The 24,206-nt window shown below is 45.4% G+C and overlaps 1 long non-coding RNA gene across 1 annotated transcript in view; it reads left to right on the forward strand.

The window, feature by feature from the left end:
• The window catches only part of LOC143360389 (uncharacterized), a 562,015-nt gene that overhangs the window by 410,344 nt on the left and 127,465 nt on the right, over window positions 1-24,206 (forward strand). The gene's annotated exons all lie outside the window — the stretch shown is intronic.

Here is a 24,206-nt window from a genome sequence, read left to right on the forward strand (position 1 = left end):
TGTTTTTCCTCTTCCTGTTCTTGGGGAAGTCCCATTTATAATCCTCTGGATTTACGTCCGAATACGAATCAGACAGTAGCTATGTCCCTGCCTGTCTGGGTCGTTTCTTTTTCCACCTTCGTCTTCCTTTCTCCTGTCTTTCCTTTCTTTCCTCCCGCCTTCTTCTTTTTGTTAAGTGTTTTTGTCATTTTATTCATGTTTGTTCCCACGAGTTGGGACGAAAGACGGTCGCTCCCCGGGTGACGCCCTTTCCGGGGAGAAGGCTTTTACGCTCAGGTTTCGCCTGGTATACTGAGGTTTGCGCTAATGGCCGATGAACCCACCGACCGCCCGTGTAAACACGGGACCTCTTTTGCCGCGTTCTCAGCTTAGAGGTTAAGGGTTTGTTTAAGGGGTTTGCCTCCCCGTTGGGCCAACCGGCTAAGGTAAGCCCCCCGTTTCTCCCGTTCTGCAACATACCACCGGATGTATCCGGTGGGTCGTCGCGGCAGAGGGGAGTCTTCCGGGTGAGAGCCGCGGTTATCGCGAACGATAACACACGCATGGGCTCCCTGAGAGCCGCGGTCATCGCAAAGCGATGACTCCGCCAGAACTCTCTTTATGAGAGAGCCGCGGTTGTCGCAGAGCGACAACTCACGCAGAGCTCTCTGAGAGCCGCGGTCCCCGCCATGCGACAACTCCGCAAGAGCTCTCTTCCCAGAGCTGCGGTTGTCGCAGGGCGAGAACTCTCGCAGGAACTCTCTTACCAGAGCCCCGTTAGTCACCCGAAGGTGTCCAGGTCCTACCACGTGAAGGAGGGGTTGGTGCGTCAGGGTTATACCATGATATAAGTCCCTGACGCTTATAAGACCCGTGGATCCAAGCCAGCGACGAGAGCGAGGGAGACAGTGAGGATGATACAGGCATCTGAGGCCATATGCCTGTTCAGGACGGCCGAGTGTAGGAGGCAGACGCGGAAAGGAGAGTTCGCGACCACGGAGGACACCTAAACAGGCATAAAAACGCCCAAACGAGGCCGCCGAACTCTCCTGCGAGCGAAGGACGCGCGCGAGCATGTGTGCGCGCCTGCGTGAGCGGCGACGGTGTTGTGACCGCCTAAGACAACAAACGGTAGCGACCGCGAGAACGAGCGGCGGACGTTAGGCCATTTACCCTAACGTCCAAATCACGTAGAAAAAGATCGAGAACGTTCGATGAAGGCGCGGATAAAAGGACGCGTCCGCGCGGCGACGGGGAGTCGCGAAAGAACGATCACACGTGTTCCCGCCGCGGCTAGACCGTGGCCTCATTTTAGTGATGTAATTATATCGTTCTATAGTTAGTTATCGTTCTATCATTCTGTTATGGTTATACATTGGTTCTTGGATTCCGGGTCCCCCATTGTGCTCGGGGACGGATTATAAAATAAAACACCGAAGCATTGTGCCCCATGGTCGGGACCGAGGTTTGCCGGTCGGCGTGAAAAGCCGCTACGACCTGGGGACAAATAAGTCGGTAATCAGGCCAAAAAAAGGGTCGCGATCGAGGTTTGCCGATCGACGCGAGGTTTGCCTCGCAGCCACGCGAGGCACACAGTCTCCTGCGTCAGTCTTGCGTGAGTTCTTGTAGAGATCGGATGTACAGAATAAAACAGTGTGTGATAAAGAAACCATTCCAATTATTAAAACCCATTTCCTCTCGCGAACAAATTGGTGCCGAAACCCGGGACTCTTCGGGATCGAGAGGAAGTGGATGACGTCTCACGGACAGTGTGTAGTGTCTAGCGTGTAGTGTGTAGTGTTAGTGTGAGTGCTACGCAAACATGGCGCGAGGACGAGGGAAGAGAGGAAGACGAGCTTCATCAGATCGTCTGGAGATAGGCAACCGGCGCTCATCCTATGTCACGAACAGGGACGCTAATTTGCCGCCGGATCCGGCCGAAAACAACATGGTCGTATCTGCGATAGAGGAGGATACGGCCGTAGAGCCCGTGATTCGCCAGGAACGGGAGCCCAACCAGGAGCCACAGCTGCGTCCTTCCGACTCTCCCCATACGCCGCGTCCACCACAGAGGTTCTCTTGCTCATCTTTAGTATCCGGTTCGCGGAAACGTCGATTGTTACTTGCCGCGGCTGAAGAGCGGGCTCGCGTCAAAAGAAGCATGCTCGCGGAAAGAGAACAAGTTGAGGTGGAGCTAATAAACGAACGTTTGGCCGCCGATCTTGAATGCACGAGCGATACGGAAGAGTGGAACGAATTAAACCCACGTACGTCGAGCCCCACTAGGCAACAGAGAGCAGTGACGGAGCAAGGCAGCTCGGAACCGCTTGGGGTAGACTGTCATGACGTGGCGCCTGAGGGAGCGTCCCCACGCCCCACTGAAACTGAAGATACGAACCGCTCATCGCGCAACCAGACAGATCCCACTAATCGTACTGCGGCCGGTGCGGATGTACTTCAACTACTATCGCGAGCTTTGGATGCTGTAAGAGACACGCATTCGACAAGCTCAGTGTCGAGTCAGTTAGTAAATAGGCTTACGTCGGTAAAGAGCCTTCCGATATTTGCCGGCGATTGTCTGGAATGGTTAAGATTCAAGCAAAGTTTTGAGCTGTCATCTCAGCTAGGTGGTTATTCCGAACGAGAAAATGTGGCGCGCCTGTATGAAGCACTAAGAGGGGAAGCGAGGGAGGCTGTCGATGCCCTAATGGTTACAGCTAGTAGTGCAAATGTTATAATGCAAACACTGCAATTGCGGTTTGGAAACCCCTATAAAATTATATATAGGATCGTTCAGGACGTAAAAAACCTGCCGAAAATAAATACGGGGAAGATGGATTTGATAACTTTCGCGACTAAGCTTCGCAATAGTGTGGCAGCCATGCAAACTTTGAAACATGTCGGATATCTACATAGCCCGGATTTAATTCGAGACGTCATTTCGAAAATGCCCTCGGCGTTAGTCTACAGCTACAACAGAGACCTAGCCTCCTACGCTACTGAAGTACCTCGTTTAGTGGCCCTATCTAATTTCCTCTACAAAGAAGCTGAAATGGCGTGCGCCGCTGGGACAGCTTCGACATCTCGCTCGGGCGAAGGATTAGCCAAGACCATAGGAGAACGACGTTCAATCAGAGGTGGTTATAAAAAGGAAAACGATAGACGAAATAAGTTTGCATTCGAATCGCCAAAAATATGTACTGTATCGCGAGCATCGCGATCGGACATGGTCCGTGATAACAATTCACCGGTGGCCGGACCGAGCAGCGGGAGAAAATGTGCCTACTGCGGATGCAGTGGGCATTCGATAGCCGTGTGCCGCGAATTTACACGCGAACCTCTTATTCGACGATGGAGGTGGGTCAGGAAGAAAAAGCTTTGCTTTAAATGTCTCGCGCCTGACCATGGATGCGGCCAATGTGTAGCTGCAGGATGCTCCTGGCGTGGTTGTGGAAAAAATCACCATCGATTGCTTCATGGACCGCGAGAGGAGACTCAAAATGTCGGTCGCACTAACGTAGGAGAGCAAGAACGAGTTGGTACTGGAAGTAGTGGGGGCGATCGCGACGCTCAAGCTTGACTGGAATGGCCGCGGGCCTTACTGAAGATACTGCCCGTAACAATTGAGGGACCCGCGGCGGACATAAAGACGTTTGCGTTACTGGACGAGGGTTCGACTTCCACCCTGGTCGACCAAGATATAGCGAGAAAAGTTGGCGCGAGAGGTCCGTGCGTAACATTAGCCATACAGGGTATCGGTAACACAGGGATGTTAGAAACAGAGAGTGAAAAAGTCTCGATCAAAGTCAAAGGGAAGTTCGAGACCCATTCCGTTCAAAATGTTCAAACAGTCCGCAACCTCTCCCTACCGGCACAGACGATCGAACCAGGTCTTTTGACGAGCACTCCACATCTCTGCGACTTACGCATAGAGTCTTACTCGCGAGCAGTTCCGAAGATACTTATCGGACAAGATAATTGGGAGCTGATAGTCACTCGTGAGATTCGCAGCGGAAGAAAACAGGCACCAGTGGCATCTCTCACGCGATTAGGCTGGGTGATCCATGGTCTACAGACAAGTCTTAAGGCTATAAACCGGCATGCATTACTGCTTGACGCAACGAACATGGATCAAATATCGGAACGCGTCGATGATGATTTACAAGAACTAGTGAGAAATTATTTCAAGATAGATCTGCAAGGAACTACTGCGTGTGTTGGCAGTTCGCTGCACGAGAAAAGAGCTATCGAGATTCTGGAAAAAACAACGCGCTGCGTTGGGGCGGCATGGGAAACTGGTTTGCTTTGGCGGACGGACAGGACACATCTACCGAATAGCAGGGCTACTGCTCTGAGCCGATTAAAACAATTAGAGGCCAGATTAGATCGCGATCCGGCTTATGCGGTGCTTTATTACCAGGAAATGGAGCGGCTCATCAAAAACGGATATGTAAAGAAGACTAAGAAACAAGACGCTGGTGAATTGATTTGGTACTTACCTCACTTTGGTGTCCGAAACAAGAACAAACCTAAGAAACTGAGGCTGGTGTTTGATGCGGCTGCGAAGACAAAGGGGCTAAGTCTCAATGATTGTCTATTGGCGGGGCCAGATCTACTGCAGCCTCTATTAGGAGTGCTGATGCGCTTCAGACAGCGCAAAGTAGCATATAAGGCGGATATTGAGGATATGTACTTCAAAATTAAGATACGGCGGGAAGACCAGAACGCTCAACGCTTCTTATATAGAGGCGCTAGCCGCGAGACGGAACCTGACGAATATATCGTAACCTCTTTAATACCTGGGGCAAAGTCGTCCCCATGTAGCGCGATATATGTGAAAAGCATGAACGCGAAACAGTATGAGAAAAATATGCACCTAGCGGTGACGGCATTAACGAAAAATTGCTATATGGACGATCTCATACACTGCTCCGCTACGGACAAAGAAGCATCTGACGTAATCGCCCAGATTATCAAGATCAACCGACAGGGAGGATTTCGAATGCGAGGTTGGGCCAGTAATAGTTAATGTGCCTTAGCAGGTGTGCCACCATCCGAACGAGCCTCAGACTTGGTCGACCTTGAATTAGCCGAAGACGAAGGCAAACCGGAAAAAGTTCTCGGCCTACGATGGGATACTCGCATGGACTTACTTAAGTTCAATGTAGGCTTGAGTAGAGTTCCCGACGAGCTTCTTCAGTTCCTAAGAAGACCGACGAAACGAGAGTTCCTGCGTGTAATTATGGCGGTATTTGATCCATTAGGGCTATTGACACCGCTGACAATGTTATCTAAAATTAACATGCAATGCGTGTGGATAAGTGGCATCGGCTGGGATGAACCCTTAGGAGACCATGAATTTGCAGAGTGGAAGATATGGGTAAACGATTTGCAAAAGGTCGCTACGCTCTCCATTCCCAGGCACTATGTGGCCTTGCAGAGCAAGGTAACCCGGATTGAGTTGCATGTGTTCTGCGACGCGAGCGTCAAAGCATACGCAGCGGTCGGTTACTGGCGATTCCAGTACAGCTCCGGGTCGATTCAGACAAGCCTAGTGGCTGCGAAGAGCCGCGTAGCTCCCCTAAAGCCTCTTTCAGTCCCTCGGCTGGAGCTTCAAGCGGCAGTTCTAGCTAGCAGACTCGCTAAGATCATCAGTGAAGAACACGATTTTGATATCTCAAGACGCGTGTTATGGTCCGATTCACCCACAGCGCTTTTATGGATTCGAGACAATCCGAGGTCGCTTCAAACCTTTGTAGCGCACAGAGTGACTGAGATCAACGATTTGACGAATCTGACGGACTGGAAATGGCTTCCTTCTGATATTAACCCAGCGGATGATGCCACGAAGCGAGCAAAAAAAGGCCTCGACGAAAGTCATCGCTGGTTTCGTGGACCCGACTTTCTACGATTGCACGAGTCCGAATGGCCGGAGCAGGTGCCCCTTGCAACGAAAGAATCGTCAGGCATGGCGAGTGCGGAGAAAAAGAAAGCTTTCATTTACGCAGCATTGGTGCAAGGGGCCTTGTTTCTTCCGGACTCATCACGATTTTCCTCTTGGAAGCGCTTATTATCTAGCACGGCCCGAGTTTTTGTGGCGGCGGAAAGATGGAAACGGTTGCGACGAAAACGAGAAACGCCTGACAGGTCGGGCATAACTCTGACCGTGGAACATCTAGCGAAAGCAGAGAGGGCATGGATTAAAGAGATCCAACGACAAAGCTTTCCGGACGAGATCGCAGCCCTAACTAGCGGTCGCACCATTACAGTTAACAGCCGTATTGTGCAATTATTGCCGATGATGGACAACTACGGCTTATTACGAGTGCAGGGCCGGGTTGAAGCGCTGGCAAATACGGATTTTCAGGGTAAACCCGTTATCCTGGACGGTAAACACTCGGTCACAAGGCTGTTGTTACATAATTATCACACCGATGCTAAACATGGCAGTGAAAACACTGTGTTAAACGAAGTCCGGCAAAAATTCTGGGTGACTAATTTACGAAGCGCTCTTCGCTCAGTGGTGTCGAAATGCCAGCTTTGTCGGTTGAATCGGAGCCAACCCAGACCTCCCCTCATGGCAGGCTTGCCTGACTCAAGATTGGCTTATCGTGAACGTCCGTTCAGTCATTGCGGATTGGATTATTTCGGGCCTATGTTGGTCACCGTAGGCCGACGTCGAGAAAAGCGCTGGGGCGCTCTGTTTACGTGTCTCACCACGCGAGGGATCCACATCGAACTAGCACACAGCTTAGACACGAGCTCGGCTATAATGGCGTTGCGCCGACTAGCAGCGCGAAGGGGCCAACCGCGAGTCATATACTCAGACAATGGCACAAATTTTCGAGGAGCTTGTAACGAAATGCGAGAGGCGATACGAAAGCTGGATGTCAAAGCGCAACAAGAGTACGTCCGTCAGAATGGAACCGAGTGGCGTTTCAACCCGCCAGCGGCTCCCCATATGGGCGGAGCCTGGGAACGCTTAGTGCGATCTGTGAAAACGGCGTTGAACGTAGTTTTGAGAGAACAGGCGCCTAAAGAAGAAACGTTGTTGACGCTTCTTGCAGAGGTCGAGCACACCATCAACTCACGACCACTCACCCACGTGTCACTCGACCCTCGCGATCAGGAAGCGTTAACCCCAAACCATTTTTTAATAGGCTGCTCTTCTGGTCGCATAGCCTTCGAAAGGTTCCATGAGCAAAGTACTTGCCCAAGAAAACAATGGCAAATTGCCCAACATTTAGCCGACTGTTTCTGGAAACGTTGGCTACGGGAATATTTGCCCACCTTGCTGCCACGGAAGAAGTGGCTTAAGAAAACGGACGGCCTGAAAATCGGCGATGTCGTCTTAATTGCGGACTATCAATCTCCAAGGAATCAATGGATAAAAGGAGTGATAAAAGAATTACTGCCTGGGTCCGATAACCAAGTGCGCGGGGTCAGGATCCAGACGGCAGGTGGCAGTATGCTAAGACCGGCAATACGGTTAATAAAATTAACAAGTACAAGCGAAGTACAAGGCGTTTCCACCTTGTACGGGGGGGAGGATGTTCCCGCCGCGGCTAGACCGTGGCCTCATTTTAGTGATGTAATTATATCGTTCTATAGTTAGTTATCGTTCTATCATTCTGTTATGGTTATACATTGGTTCTTGGATTCCGGGTCCCCCATTGTGCTCGGGGACGGATTATAAAATAAAACACCGAAGCATTGTGCCCCATGGTCGGGACCGAGGTTTGCCGGTCGGCGTGAAAAGCCGCTACGACCTGGGGACAAATAAGTCGGTAATCAGGCCAAAAAAAGGGTCGCGATCGAGGTTTGCCGATCGACGCGAGGTTTGCCTCGCAGCCACGCGAGGCACACAGTCTCCTGCGTCAGTCTTGCGTGAGTTCTTGTAGAGATCGGATGTACAGAATAAAACAGTGTGTGATAAAGAAACCATTCCAATTATTAAAACCCATTTCCTCTCGCGAACAACACGGTTTAGACGAACGATACGATACGACACGATCCGATACGACTTAATGACGATCACGACAAACGGCTACGAACACGGAATACGAATACGAAACACGGATTAGATTTTCTTGCATACTCTTTCGGCGCGCGAACTATTTGGTGTAATCGTCTTGCTGTATTGTATTTATCGTTCTACTCTTCTGTCAATAAAGTGGTTAATTAAAAATACTGCTCTTACAGAATCGCTGGCTTAAGTCTATCCTTGCTTATGTTTACGTCACGCTGTCCTATTCCAAGTACAAAGTTCTTATTGCTACGGCTTAAAACTAAATATGGTCCCTCGTACGGTGGTTGTAGCGGCTTTTTAACCGCGTCGCGACGCACCAACACGTGCGATGCCGTGTCAAGTTCTTCAAGTCTGATATTATTGGCATTTCTTTAGGTCTAATTCTTGTTAATTTTTCCTTTTGGCAGGCGTCGCACCTCTTCACATAATCTTCTATCTTCTCCATCAAGTGTGGTATTTTGAATTTGTCTTTTATTCTCTGATAGGTCTTCTGTATTCCGAAGTGTCCGGTGGCGTCATTGTGGTTTTCTTTCAGTATCGTCTCTATTTCTTCTTCCGTCAGTTCTCGTATCGGTTCCCATGCGAAGTAGATCGTTTTATACCGGTCGTTGAAGTACATTAGTATGATCTTGATCCTATTTTTCTCCATTTCGGTTAGTGCCTTGTCTCCGATTCCAATCTTCGTACTTTTCTGCAGTATTTGGTATATTTTCTTCAGCCAGTTTATTCTGTCGTAATTGCCTAGTTCAGTTTCGGTTAACTGATAGAACGTATGGTCATTTGGTACGATCTTTAAACGCGCTGCTATTGTTTCATCCTTTTCCCATTCGTCGAAAATCTTTAAGTGGTTTTGAATTTCAGGATCTTCTTCGTCTTGTTGCCTGGTGATTGCATGTACTCTTGACAACGCGTCCGCGGCTGTGTTATCCTTTCCTTTTGTATATTCGATCTCGTATTCGTACTCTTCCAATTTCAGTCTCCATCTCATTAATCTTGAAGAAGGATCTTTACAGTTGTTTAACCATTTGAGTGCTTGGTGGTCGGTGCGTATGACGAACTTCCGCCCTAATAGGTATTGTCACAGTCTCTTTACTGCCCATACGATGGCCAATAGTTCTTTTTCTGTTGTCGTGTAGTTTCGTTCAGGTGCGTTAAGTGTTCGCGATATATAACAACATGGGTGTCCGTCTTGTGATAGTACTGCTCCTATACCTTCGTTACTGGCGTCTGTCGTTAGTGTAAATTGTCTGTTAAAGTCTGGGTATGTCATTACGGGTGCTTCACATAGCTTTTGCTTTAAGGTTTCGAAACTGTTTTGTTGTTTGTCTGTCCAGTGGAATGGTACGTCTTTTTGGGTCAAGTCTGTCAATGGTTTAGCGATCTTTGAAAAGTTCCGTATGAATTTTCGATAGTATCCGGATAATCCTAAAAATGATTTGATTTCTGTCGGTGTTGTAGGTACTTTAAAACGTTCTACAGCTAGTATCTTTTTAGGGTTTGGTTTGACTCCTTCTGCGGTTACTAGGTGTCCAAGGTATTCTAGTTCAGGTTTTAAAAATTCGCATTTGTCTGGCTGTATCTTTAGTCCAAGTTCCCTGAGTCTCTGAAGTACCATAGCTAAGTTTTCGTTGTGTTTCCCTATTGTGTCTCCGAAAATTATTATGTCATCTAAGTAAACGAAGCAGTGTTTATTAACTAGTCCTCTAAGTGCTGTGTCCATCATTCGTTGAAAGGTAGCTGGTGCATTCTTAAGTCCAAAAGGCATTCTGTTATAGTGAAAGTGTCCCTGAGGTGTACTAAAGGCTGTGTATTTTTTTGAGTCAGGATCCATAGGAATTTGGTGGAAACCAGAGGATAGGTCTAGGGCCGAAAAGAATTTAGCGTTTCCTAATTGACTAAGTATGTCGTCGATGTCTGGTAAAGGGTAAGCGTCTTGGTCTGTCAATTCGTTTAATTTCCTAAAATCGATAACTATTCTCCATTTCTGTTTTCCTGAAGCATCTGCCTTTTTAGGTACCACCCATACAGGAGAGTTGTATGGTGAATCCGATTCTTCGATAATTTTCTTATTGAGCATGTCATTCATTTGCTTCTCGATTTCGAGCTTGTGACATTCCGGAGGTCTATACGATTTAGTGTTAATGATTTTATTTTCTTTCAAAGTTATAGTGTGTTTAGCAAGGTTAGTACAGGGTAGGGTATCGGTTTCTAAGTTGAACACGTCTAAGTAATGGATTAAAATTTTCTCAATAGGTTCGCGGAGGTTTTTCTCTATATGACTTGTTCTCACTATGGCTTTGAATTTCCCAATTTGGTCTATTTCGTTTATGTTATAAATTTGGTTAGAGATATCTTTGTTTGTCTCACCAAAGTTGAAGAAGCATACTCGCGTTGGTCTGCCTTCGAGATAGATTGTCTGAACTTTGACTTCTCCTGGTTGTACTGTAGCTGATTTCTGAAAATATAGCACATTGTCGTTAAGCTTGATTTTATCATTAGAGATTTCATATTGGTACTTTTCTAAGCAAGGTAGCCCTATGATTCCGTCTTCTATTAAAGGAAAGTCGTCTGGTATAACAAAGAATTTATGTGATTGGTCAAAGATTCGAATTTTAACGTATCTGTCTGTAGTGTAACGGTCTTGTCCCATAAAAAATGTTCACGGTTCTGTTTTGTTTATAACGCTATTAATTTTTGATTCTTTAATTAAATTTATTCCTGCTCCTGTGTCGATGAGGTGTATCCGTCTTCCTCCTGATGTATTGAATGTGGTGGTAAGAAGTCTTCCTGTTGTTGTATTGACTCGAATTCTTGGCCGTTCTCGATCTCTACTCTGTTTACCCGTGGTGGTAGGTTTCGCTGGCTGGCTGGTGGAAAATTTCCATTCGGACACTGGTTGGCTATGTGTCCCGAGCGATTGCACTTGAAGCATTTTATTGCTGCGTGTTTAGCTAATGGTGTTCGTTCGAGGCGCCTGAAGCTGTTTGCTGCTGCTGACTGCGCGATTGTTCGTACCGTAGGTCGTCGCTCGTCGTAGCGTCTTGGTTGTTGTTGATTAGCGAAGCGGTTGGTGTTCACTGCTCGTTCCGATCGTGATGCTGCTGGTCGCTTCCATTCGTTTTGCTCTTCTCGTAGATAGCGTTCGATTTCCGCTGCTTTCTTCTCGGTTTCGGCTAAAGATTGAGGTTCGTTTGCCAAAAGCGTTCGTCCTATGTCTCTTCTGAGTCCTCTCAGATAGATTCTATTCACTTTCTTCATTGTTGCTTCCATCATTATGCGCCTGGTTACACTGTCCAACAAAATTAAACTTTTTTCGAGTTTTGCAATACCTGTTGGGTGATTCTTATACACTTTGTCATCCTAAAACCGAATCTGAAAGTAGAATTGCTTCATCACGCAACGTTTTCGAAAAATTTTGGTTTTTGTAAAAATGCCCGATTTTGATACGAAACGACGTGTTACGCAAAAACTAAATACGCGAGAAAGTTCAAATTTGAGTCAAGAGATAGAGGGGACTCTCCTCTACATATTCATATAGTCAATTATATTTTTATGTACTTCCTAATAGTTGTAAATGGTTGTTAAAGTTTGAAAATGTGCCGACGCGGGTACTTTGTACGCTCTATTTTTGTATTTATGTGAAAAATCCTTTATCTAGCAGGAATTTACTATACAGGAATGCATTCTACAGACATTTCTGGTAAAGAAACCATTCACGAAAAGTATTGGGTTCCCTTAATGTACGAGAAGGACCAGAAAATGTTAATTGACAGCGTGTGCGCGACGCGTTCGCGCCAGACGGCCATTGCAGCCTTTTCGCGACTCGCCAGTGCCGTCGCTATGCGTAGTCGACGTTCGTACCACTCCAGTATGTCTTTGCTTACTATGCTTAATTAAATACATTTTTTTTTTGTCTTTTTGGGTGCCAATCATTACAAAAGATTATAAAAATACGAGTTATATTCACATTTCATTGTGGAAATACTTAATAAAGAAAATTGACCGCAGCAATTTTATTTTCAGTAATTGTTGTCTTATCTTTATAATTGTAATACCAATGGACATTCAAGATTCTTCCGATTAAAATAAGTCCAAACACTATGTAAATGGGACTATTTTTATCGATCTTAGTGATCGAAGTACATAATTAAGAGATAAATCGCTCTATATTAAATCGATAAAATCTCGCGGAAGTGTATAAATCAGCCGGACTGTTTTTGTTATATTCATGACGAAATTATTTTAAAATCAAAACAAGGAATACAATTCCAGCATTAATCTTTCATCAAGATATTTCAACAGTGGAAAAACGTCACAAAGGAAAAGACTTATGTGCGGATGCTTGCTGATTACTGCTGGACACTTATTATTGAAAATCGGGATACCAGGAACAAACGTCAAACAAGGCGGAAACATTTTTGATTTGTTTACATCAGAAATAGGTAAGTTTTTGTATTCAATTTTCTTTATTAAGCATTTCCACAATGAAATGTGAATATAACTCGTATTTTTATAATCTTTTGTAATGATTGGCACCCAAAAAGACAAAAAAAATGTATTTAATTAAGCATAGTAAGCAAAGACATACTTGAGTGGTACCAACGTCGACTACGCATAGCGACGGCCCTGGCGAGTCGCGAAAAGGCTGCAATGGCCGTCTGGCGCGAACGCGTCGCGCACACGCTGTCAATTAACATTTTCTGATCCTTCTCGTACATTAAGGGAACCAAATACTTTTCGTGAATGGTTTCTTTACCAGAAATGTCTGTAGAATGCATTCCTGTATAGTAAATTCCTGCTAGATAAAGGATTTTTCACATAAATACAAAAATAGAGCGTACAAAGTACCCGCGTCGGCACATTTTCAAACTTTAACAACCATTTACAACTATTAGGAAGTACATAAAAATATAATTGACTATATGAATATGTAGAGGAGAGTCCCCTCTATCTCTTGACTCAAATTCGAACTTTCTCGCGTATTTAGTTTTTGCGTAACACGTCGTTTCGTATCAAAATCGGGCATTTTTACAAAAACCAAAATTTTTCGAAAACGTTGCGTGATGGAGCAATTCTACTTTCAGATTCGGTTTTAGGATGACAAAGTGTATAAGAATCACCCAACAGGTATTGCAAAATTTTTTTGGTGTTGGACAGTGTTATTGGTTGCGGATATTCGTTGGTAATGGCATATGTTAGCTTGTTCAATACGCGTCTGAATCGGATGTTAAAGTTCTGTACACTTTCTTCTTTTCCTTGCTTAATTTCCCGCAATTGCTCGCTGTATTCGTCTGTGGTTACCTGAGTTGCCACGTTTGATCGTAATGCTTCGTATAGTTCACCAAAAGATTCTATTTGTAAATTTCGTATCCCTTGGGCCGCTTTCCCAATGATTTTCTCTACTTTAATGGCTTTTAATAGCAATTCTTTTTCGGTACACATGTTGCGCATGGAACGTACTTCTTTAATAAAATCTTCTACCCCAATATCGTCATCTCCGTTTAGCGTTGGAATATACCGTATAGCATCCTTGGCTCGTAGCGTTGGAGTACAGTCTGTTGCTCGTTCAGAAGCTTGATCGTTCACATCATTATTGATTGTGACTATCGGTGGTGCTGTTCGAGTTGTGGTGGTTTGCTCAGCTCGTTCTTGTTGTATGGCTGTACCTGCACCATCGTCGCCCGTTATTAGGGATCCGAACTCGTCAGTTGTCACTGTTCTAATACTTACGCCCATCCGTAGATCAGCGAGGTTCTTGCCGAGGATCTCTATTTCCCTAATACGTTTTTTATTTTCTTCGTCAGCTTGTTTCGTTAGTAGCACGAATTGCCTTTGAACTTCCGACATTTCTTTTTCATGTCGTTCGTTTTGCTTTTGCATAGCATCTAGGATTGCTCTTAGATTGGGGTCTACACCTGTAGAGGTTGAAGCTTGTTCTCCGTTCTTTGTCATTATTGTAACCTTTTCGTCGTCTTGAATCTTGACTGCTGATACTACTACCTCTTACGCGGTAATAAATAAATGAAGCCAGAGTTTTACCTTAGTGATTGCCGTAGCACGGGGCGGTTCCGTAGAAAGCTCCAAATCGACTGGTTCACTGGATTCGTTATAGTGCAGTTGTCTTCAGAGTTGACCGTAGTCCCAAGGAGTGGCTCTTCCGTAATAGAGTTGTCGTTGGTTTACTTGAAGATCGATTTGCACTATCCTGGCAGGATCGCCAAAATGTGACGTAAACTGGGTAAAAATACTTGAAAAAAAGGAGAGTGGGAGTTACCCATCTCTTTATCCCGTTCTTTACTGACAAAAAGTATAAGTTTATTTAAGACAGAGTTACAAAACGGAGGTTCAGCCAAGATTGACTGCCCTGGGAATGTTCCCATACTTATAGCTTGACCTTATTGATTAGTAATGCATTTTTTGGGGGCTTTCGAAATCAGGCGGATGTGATTTGACTAATGCTGTTGCGTACGCGTGTATCGAGAAATGCTGTGGTGTCGAGGTGAATGCTCGGGGAATGCTGACTTGTGCAAATGACTCGGGAAATGCTGTGGTGTCGAATGGAATATGATCTGGTATAGCTCGAGGATTTTTAGGGCGTTACACTGGGCTGCAGGAGGCGGATCTTCTTGATGACCAGGCCTCTGGGGTCTGCCACCAACTCTTGTAGCTCGGAGTCCGAACCGTGCGCGTCGGCGACCTCCTGGAAATCCACCGGCGCAATCACCTCCTCGATGCGCGATAGGGCATCGGCGGTGGTGTTATCTGCGCCCTCAACGTGCTGCACATCTGTCATGAACTGCGCGATATAGTTCAGGTAGCGGAACTGTATCGGCGTGCACTTCTCCAACTTCTGGCTGAGTGTGAAGGTCAACAGCTTGTGGTCGGTGTAAATGGTGAAATTTCTGCCCTCTACAGCGTGGCGGAAATATTTCACCGCCGCGTACATTGCCAGCAGCTCTCGGTCGTACGCGCTGTAGTTCCGCTGCGCCGGGTTCAGCTTCCTAGAAAAGAAAGCAAGCGGTTCCCATGCGTCATGCCGAAACTGCTGCAGCACCACTCCCACTGCGATGTCTGAGGCATCCACCATCATGGCCAGTTTGGCCTTGGTTGACGGGTGCGCCAGTGTGGCTACATTTGTCAAAGCCGCCTTCGTCCTCCTGAAAGCCGAGTCTGCCTCAGGTGTCCATTCCACGGGTTCGCTCTTCTTGACTGATGACAGAAAAGCCACGAGTGGGGCTTGAATATCCGCCGCCCCAGGGATGCACCGCCGGCAAATTTTATCATGCCCAGGAACCTGCTAAGCTCGGCCTGGTTTACCGGCTTGGGGTAACGGGTGATGGCCTCTACCTTATCGGCTAGCGGGCAAATCCCTGCTTTGCCGACCGCGAATCTGCGGCTACTACTACATTGAATTTTGCCTATACGTGCACGTCCGAGGCGTGCATATTGTGTTTCTCCGGTACTTTTCGGAAGTACAGCCGGACGTATAATTTAAGTTGGTTGGGGTTAAATCTTTGAGGGGGCGGAGTCGACTCAATGATCTGTTTATGTTTTTTCCGCTAGAAATGCGATACGCACGCCTCGGACGTGCACGTATAGGAATATCTTCGAAACTATGGCTGAGCCGCGGTTACATGTGTAGGAAAAAGTTGTTCAGAATGTTGAGTTTTACATACCCACCAAGTTTCATCTCGATCGGCTACCGGTGCCTTTCGGAATAATATCCAAAAATTGTTTAATACAAAGAGGGATATAATCCGGTGTAAGTTAAGAAGTAATACTGATCTTCTTAGAAGTAATATCAATGACTAAGTTAAGAAATAATATCATTGATCGAAAAGCAAAAAATCATTTATTACATAGGAATGCAGATATCGATAGAAATACAGATATAGTAAATATGTTCCAGTGTTCAAATCCTGACAACTAACGCATTTTTTTTAAATTTTATTATGTTTTATCATTGTATATTTATATTATCATTTTAAATCGATTAAATTTCAATATAATGATAAGTACCGATTTCATTTTGATAAAACATAACAGGTCGTCGAAAATTATCGGAAAGTAGTAAAATATATCACCTAGCAATTCCATTTAAATTACATAATCAACATGGATCAGACAGGATGTCAGTATCAATCATCGTTCGAAATTACGATAACATAAAAGGGAAAAAGGACCGCACTGGTTCAAGTGTTACGTATGGAGACGTTTCTCCACGTTCATTCGATTAGAAGTTCTAATCTCTTTTCTGAGAACGAAAAGCGTCCCAACAGGCCCCTTGTTTATAGAAGGGATGATTGTGCTCCGGCTGGACGCAACTGGCACGAAGCATGATTCAGTAACAGCACCGTACGATTTCTTGTTATGGAAATCTTGAAAACATTCCCTTCTGGAATGTTTTGTCAAGATAGTCTCTGATAGGAAACACCCTGGCTAACCCTTTGTTTTACCGTTTAAACAAAGATCCAACTGCAAACCTTAAACTCACTCGAAACGATAAATACGAGTATGCGACCGTAGAATAAAACAGACACATTTCCCTCTCATTTTTAGGGTATATAAACCCATTCATTTTCATCCTCTTCGGTTCACTTGAGAAGCAGTTCAGTCGAGATTCAGACGCGGTTCAGTACTCGTGCAGTCACGTCGCGTCAATTCTAGTGAGATCGGGTTAAAGTCCCTTTCGAATCAAACGTAACCTTATAGAATCCGTTAGTTCGTGTATATTCTATTTGGCTTTCAACAATCGCTCTCCGACCCCGCATTGCCAGTGCGTCAACACCGTGCATCATAGGTAACAATTTCTCCAATTGTACACTTATTACATTCATTCGCGACACAGACAACTACACATGTAATCATTTCAATTCAGAATATATTTGTCTTGTTTGTTAACTCGCGTAATCTACAACCCTTAATTATTGCCTAATATCCTAATCTAATAATTGAACGTTCCCACACGATACAATCTTACCGCTCGGATTGTATCAATTAAGATATATATAAGTTACGAGGCTTACTAATCTTAAATTCAAATCAACAAAGATTTCAATATTAACTAACAATCGAAACCATTGTCACGTCCGGCGGTTCGCACGGTTCGCCAATAAACGCCTAAACAATGACCATTAATACTATCACACGGGAAAATAAATCAGATCAAAACATACGTGACAAACCGACGCGGTTAGAGATACGCCGACTGATCTTCCTGCAAGATACGCAGATGAAGACCAGATTACAAATTAGACGCAAAAAGGGAGATATCAAATTACGCCGAACCATAGGAAAAGACGACGACTTCATCTTGGCAACACACAGCGACGAAGCAAGAAACATCAAGAAGATCAAGAAGCAGAAATGCTAAACCAGCACTTCAAGAAAACAAAGGACCGGCCACATTATAAAAAGGAGACCAGCTCTTCAATAGGATTCACTCTGTTCAAAAACAGTGCTACTGTACAGTTCCGTCGGCAGGCCCTTATGTCAAACACGCGTCGCGCCGGCAGTAAAACAGTGTCACCGCAATTCGGAAACCCTTGCGTATAGTGTCCGCGTGTGTCCGGGACATAACAAATTTGGTGACAGCGGTGGGATAGAGCGCAGGATTGAGGATTGGAAAAATAGTTCTTTTCAATTGATTCAAAATGGCAAGCCCGACTAATAGCGGAGCAGAAATTAAAGGTTCTGAATCAGAGCTATTAAAAATGGCCGTAGAACAGATAAAAAAATCCCAAGAGAGCAACGCCTTCATATCCGATCTCGGTACTAAATTCAGGGAACTGAACCAGCAAATAGCGCATATGCAGGACGCACTACATTCAATCATTAACCGACCGCAACCGATACTGACGAAACCCGAACAGACGACTCCCGGAAAACCGACGCACATCTCGACAGACCCACTAGAGAACCCCATCCAAATCAAAGACGCGTTAGAAACAGTACCCGTGTTCGATGGTTATAAACCTTCCTTATTTCAATTCTTAAAGGCCTGCGAGAGAGCCAAAGCCATGCTCCCGCCAAGTAAAGAACCATACTTGATTAAATTACTAACAAACAAACTCAGAGGACATGCATTTATAGCCATCGAAGACGCAAGCGTAGACACTATAGAAGAATTCGGCGCGAAACTAAAACTCATGTTCGGACCCCAAAAAACGGTCAACCAATATAAGGGCGAATTAGGGAACATATTCAAAAAACCCCACGAAAATATCTTGGACTACATAAGCCGCGTAAAGGATCTGCGACTCGCAATCATGGATGGAGAACGAGACACGCACGGCGTACTCTCAGAAGCGCTGCAACGCAGCATAGACTTCGACGTTACAGAGGCTTTCTTAAAAGGTCTACCATCAGAAGTCCATATAAGATTACAGTTGGAAGGCTTCACCAGCCTAGAAGAGGGATACGCCAACGCAATCAAAATCACGAAGCAAATTCAGCAGGAAGAAGAACGGGTCAGAACATTCCACAGAGGAGCGGCTCTGCCACAGCAGAGATATCAAATCTCCTCCAACAGATATCAAGGCTTTCGGAGACAAGACGACTACGCCGGAGCACGCTGGCGTTCCGATCCTTCGTCGTACCGTACCAATCCCCATGATAATGGCAATAAGGGAAATTTCAACAACAAACCAACAGGAACCGATAACTGAGCTAGGGGAGCCGATCCACCTATCACCTGCAATTACTGCAAAAAGACGGGACACGCGATCAGAGATTGTTATAGATTCAAGGCAAAGGTGGAATCAGGTGAGATAGTACCCTATGCCCAACGGAAGTCGGGAAACGAGAGGTACTCCCCAGGGACAAGCGGCGCACCCGAGGGAGCCAACCTCACAGAGCGCCGAGCAGTAAAGAAAATAAACTTTGCTCCACCCGCACCAACAGAAACGACATCGCTCAACCTACCTCAACCGGAAGAATCCCCGGAGACAGAGCACTACAGGGTAACAGGCAGCGAAGAATCAGAAACGAACCAGGAAGAGATCGACCTCGAAGGGCTATCACTGTTCGACTAGACTCTGCCAAATATACCCCAACAATAATGATCACTTCCCCAGACCTCCAAGGAATAATTTCACTTTTGATCGATTCAGGCTCAGAAATTAACCTTATCAAAGAATCAATGGTCCCAGTATCTACGAAAATCGACACAAGTAATGCGATGAATATTCGAGGAATCTCGGCTGAGGTCCTGGCCACCCTAGGGACGGCATCAATCAGGATAGCGGGCCATCAAGTAATATTCCATGTTGTTAGCAACCGAATATTGATAGACCAAAGCGGACTCCTAGGATCCGACTTTCTACAAAAGAATCAAGCAAACGTCGATTACTCTGCGCAACACATAAAATGGGGAACCACCTATATACCATTCTTTGAACCTCGACAGATAACAGTTCCTAAGAGAACGTCTATCCCCATTACGGTGAATATAATCAACCCAGAATTGCAACAGGGTTACATTCCCCGAATACCGGGGAAAAGGGAATATTTCTTGGAGAAACCGTGGTCACTAATAATAAGGGACGAGCACACATACGCATAACGAACGCCACGTTAAAAGACTACGTTCTAGACGTACCCATGGTAAAATTGGAACCATTCGAGGAGGTTACCAATCAACGTGCCAAATCCTGCCTTGTGGCAGCAATAAACAATCAAAATCGATCTAAAGAGATACTGGAATTATTAAGACTAGACCACCTCAACAAAGAAGAGAGAGAAAATATTACGAGATTAATAAAAGAAAATCAAGACCGATTCGACATTCCGGGAGAAACCCTCGAAGGCACGGATGTGCTACGACACAAAATACACACCACCAACGACATTCCAATAAATACTAGGCAATACCGATTCCCCCCGATTCACAAAGAAGAAATTAACAGACAAGTACGAGAGTTACTAGAGACGGACGTGGTCGAAACGTCAACATCTCCCTACAATTCACCAGTATGGATCGTACCGAAAAAACCAGATTCTCAGGGAAACAAGCGATGGCGTCTTGTAATAGATTACCGAAATCTGAACGAAAAAACCGTGGGCGATGCATATCCCTTGCCCAACATAACGGAAATTCTAGATCAACTTGGAAGCGCTAAATACTTTTCCACGTTCGATCTGGCCTCTGGATTCCACCAAATCAAAATGGCACCCGAGGACGCCCATAAAACGGCATTCTCAACCACTTATGGACACTTCCAATTCAAAAGGATGCCTTTTGGCCTAAAGAACGCCCCAGCCACATTTCAGCGCTTGATGAACAGCGTACTGGCAGGACTGCAAGGATCAGAATTGTTTGTATATCTTGATGATATAGTGATATACTCAAGCTCCTTGCAAGAACACGAAATAAAATTCAACAAACTAATGGATCGATTACGTTCCGCAAAATTAAAACTACAGCCGGACAAATGCGAATTTTTGCGTCATGAGGTAACCTACTTAGGGCACATAATCAGCGAGGATGGGCTAAAACCAGACCCAAAGAAAATCGAAGCAGTAAAAAAATTTCCTAAACCCAAAAATGCGAAACACATCAAACAATTCCTAGGATTGGCCGGATATTATCGAAAATTTATACCAAACTTCTCAGCAACCGCAAAACCCCTCACAGACTTATTAAAGAAGGATATCACCTTTAGATGGGAAGATACTCAGGAGAAATCATTTCAAATCCTAAGGGATGCACTTACGACCAAACCCATACTGCAATTTCCAGACTTCTCAAAAACATTCAACCTCACCACTGACGCGTCTGGATACGCTATCGGAGGAGTACTTAGCCAAGGCTCAATTGGAAAAGACCTCCCCGTGGCATACGCCTCTCGACTGCTGAATGCAGCCGAGCAAAAGTACTCCACCATAGAAAAGGAATGCTTAGCAATTGTCTACTGCATATCTCACTTTCGGCCATACCTATACGGCCGTACCTTTAATATCGTTACAGACCATAAACCTCTAGTGTGGCTACATTCTATCAAGGATCCAACTTCCAGATTATGGAAATGGAAATTAAAATTGTCAGAGTACGACTATAATATCCAATATAAGGAAGGTAGAGCCAACGCTAACGCAGACGCGCTATCCAGGAACCCCCCAGACACATGCCTACCCCTGCAGTCTTGGATCAGAAAACCAGTCAGAAGAAGAATTTTATCAACCTCATCAGAAGACTCATTAGAATCGGAACTGGACAGGATAAACAAACGAGTAAAACTAGACGAACCGGTACGCACCCAAAAAAGGAAAATCTCAACTACCACCTCGGAAGATTCACCCCTACCAGATATAACACGAAGGAAAAGGAAATGTGGACCACAGGAACGAACAGAGATAGAACACCGTTCGTCAACTCCGCCTGATAACCAAGACACAGAACCAAGACCTAACCAAGGAACTAATTATTCGGCCGACAGCCCTGACTTGGTAGACATCCAAGTGGAACCGCCCAGCATAATACAACAACCACACAGAGCCTTGCGAATCAGAGAAACCCACGAACCACTATATATGGCCAAAACACACAGAATAATATTCATCGACATGAACGGTAACCCTATCGACAAAGGAGCAGAAGAATTAAAGGAAGCCAACCTTTTGAACACCTTCATTGATCTGACCTTCGAGCGAGCTAGACTACAACAATGGGACAGATTCTATACAATAGCCCTACCTGTCAAACAGAACAAACACAGCCCCCTATCGAACCCGAGAACATCGCCAACTGCATCGCCTCACTATTAGACGTAGTTGAAGAACTGAATTTAAATTCCTTCAGCATAAGAAGGACTAATAACATTGAAGACGTACCCTGGAAGTACATCATAAACAAGCTGAAAGAAACATTCCGGAATAAAACAATAACGATAACCATATGCACAGGCCAAATAACCACACCACCTGAAAGCGACAGACTAAACCTAATTAGAGAAAAGCATATGTCTGCCGCCGGTGGACACAAGGGCGTAACAAAGACCTACCACCGAATTCGGCAGTTACACTATTGGGAAGGAATGAAGAAGGACATACAAAACTTCATCCGCACATGTAACGAATGTCAACTAAGAAAATTGACAAAAATTAAGACGAAACAGCCGATGGTGTTAACAGACACTCCAGGAGAAGCTTTCGATAAAGTCAGCCTGGACATCGTAGGGCCCCTACCAGAAACGAGGAAGGGACACAAATATATTCTAACCATGCAAGACCTACTGACAAAATACTCTGTAGCGGTGGCTTTGGAACGAACCACAACTGCAGACATCGCGGATGCCTTCATCAAAAATCTTATCTGTCGATTTGGAGCCCCTAAAGCAATTCTAACGGACCTAGGAACCAACTTCACCTCCAATTTAATGAAACAGGTGGCAAAGAAATTTAGAATCAAACACTACAAGACCACAGCTTACCACCCACAAAGCAATGGCTCAATCGAAAGGTCACACCATGTACTGATGGAATACTTAAAACAGTACGTAAATCATGCCAACAATTGGGATGACTGGCTAGACTTGGCCATGTTCTCGTACAACACATCAGTACATGAAGGGACTAAATTTTCACCACACGAATTGGTCTATGGAAAAATTGCCCGTGAACCAACCAGCAGTGACCCAATAAAAGAAAACCTAGAACCTACCTACGCGGATTACCTTCGAGATCTACATATGACCATCAAGGAACTACAACTGTCAGCAGCTAAAAACCTGAACACCGCCAAGGCAAAATCAAAACAGTACTACGACCAGAAAATCAACCCGCAAAACTTCAAAGTAACGGACCTCGTGTATTTACTGAAGGAACCAGTCAAGGGCAAATTCAGTGACCAGTATACCGGGCCTCACAAGGTTATAGAAATACTGCCCAATCAGAATATAAAAATCCTAGTCAAGGGAAACCTTCGCACAGTCCACATAAATAAGTTAAAATTAGCACACCGTAGACCCGACTGACAATCGCCGACACAGTAATACACGGCTATCAGTTGCACTGGCTATACGGATGCAGTTTCACCTTGTGCGGAGCCGCATGGAATTCGCTGACGCACCTCTTGGTTCAACGCGCCGACGAGCGAAGACACACGACCCGACCAGCTGACGACGCGACCTCCGACAATCAACCTCAGACCAACGACCCAGACGCATCTGAACTGGGAAAAGTCGTTAGAAGCTTACAACAAATTTCCCTTGGAAATTTGCTTTCTAAGGGGGATGGTGTCACGTCCGGCGGTTCGCACGGTTCGCCAATAAACGCCTAAACAATGACCATTAATACTATCACACGGGAAAATAAATCAGATCAAAACATACGTGACAAACCGACGCGGTTAGAGATACGCCGACTGATCTTCCTGCAAGATACGCAGATGAAGACCAGATTACAAATTAGACGCAAAAAGGGAGATATCAAATTACGCCGAACCATAGGAAAAGACGACGACTTCATCTTGGCAACACACAGCGACGAAGCAAGAAACATCAAGAAGATCAAGAAGCAGAAATGCTAAACCAGCACTTCAAGAAAACAAAGGACCGGCCACATTATAAAAAGGAGACCAGCTCTTCAATAGGATTCACTCTGTTCAAAAACAGTGCTACTGTACAGTTCCGTCGGCAGGCCCTTATTTCAAACACGCGTCGCGCCGGCAGTAAAACAGTGTCACCGCAATTCGGAAACCCTTGCGTATAGTGTCCGCGTGTGTCCCAGCGTCCAGCGGCCACAATCAGCGAGCGCCCCTTCAACGCCCACAAGCAGCGAGCGCCCCTTCAACCCCCACAACCAGCGAGCACCGAAAAACCCCACAACCACGACCTGCGAGCGTGTACCAGCGACTCGGTAAATTAAACGTTTTATTAAGCGATTTGTTATAAGTGCTCTAGCGTATATGCTATAAGGATTCGCCCATGTATGAGCTGATTCAGAACTAGAGTCTAAATAAACCGGTTATTTCCCGTTTTATATAAAACTAAAGTATAATTTATTTAACCAGCCCTCAATCTCCCGAACCAAAGCCGGTGAACGCAGGTAGGTTCCAAACTGCGCCTTATCCCCCGAAAATTATAAACAGCCCCATCTGGGACGTAACACCATATTTCTGGGGTAACAACCCCTCGCCGGCCTCTCGCGTTGCTCGCAGCCCTGGCTCGTAACACAAGTAAAGGTAGATGAACTTATGTCA

Source organism: Halictus rubicundus, chromosome 13 (assembly GCF_050948215.1).
Source record: "Halictus rubicundus isolate RS-2024b chromosome 13, iyHalRubi1_principal, whole genome shotgun sequence".
In the NCBI taxonomy this organism is placed as follows: Eukaryota; Metazoa; Arthropoda; class Insecta; order Hymenoptera; family Halictidae; genus Halictus; species Halictus rubicundus.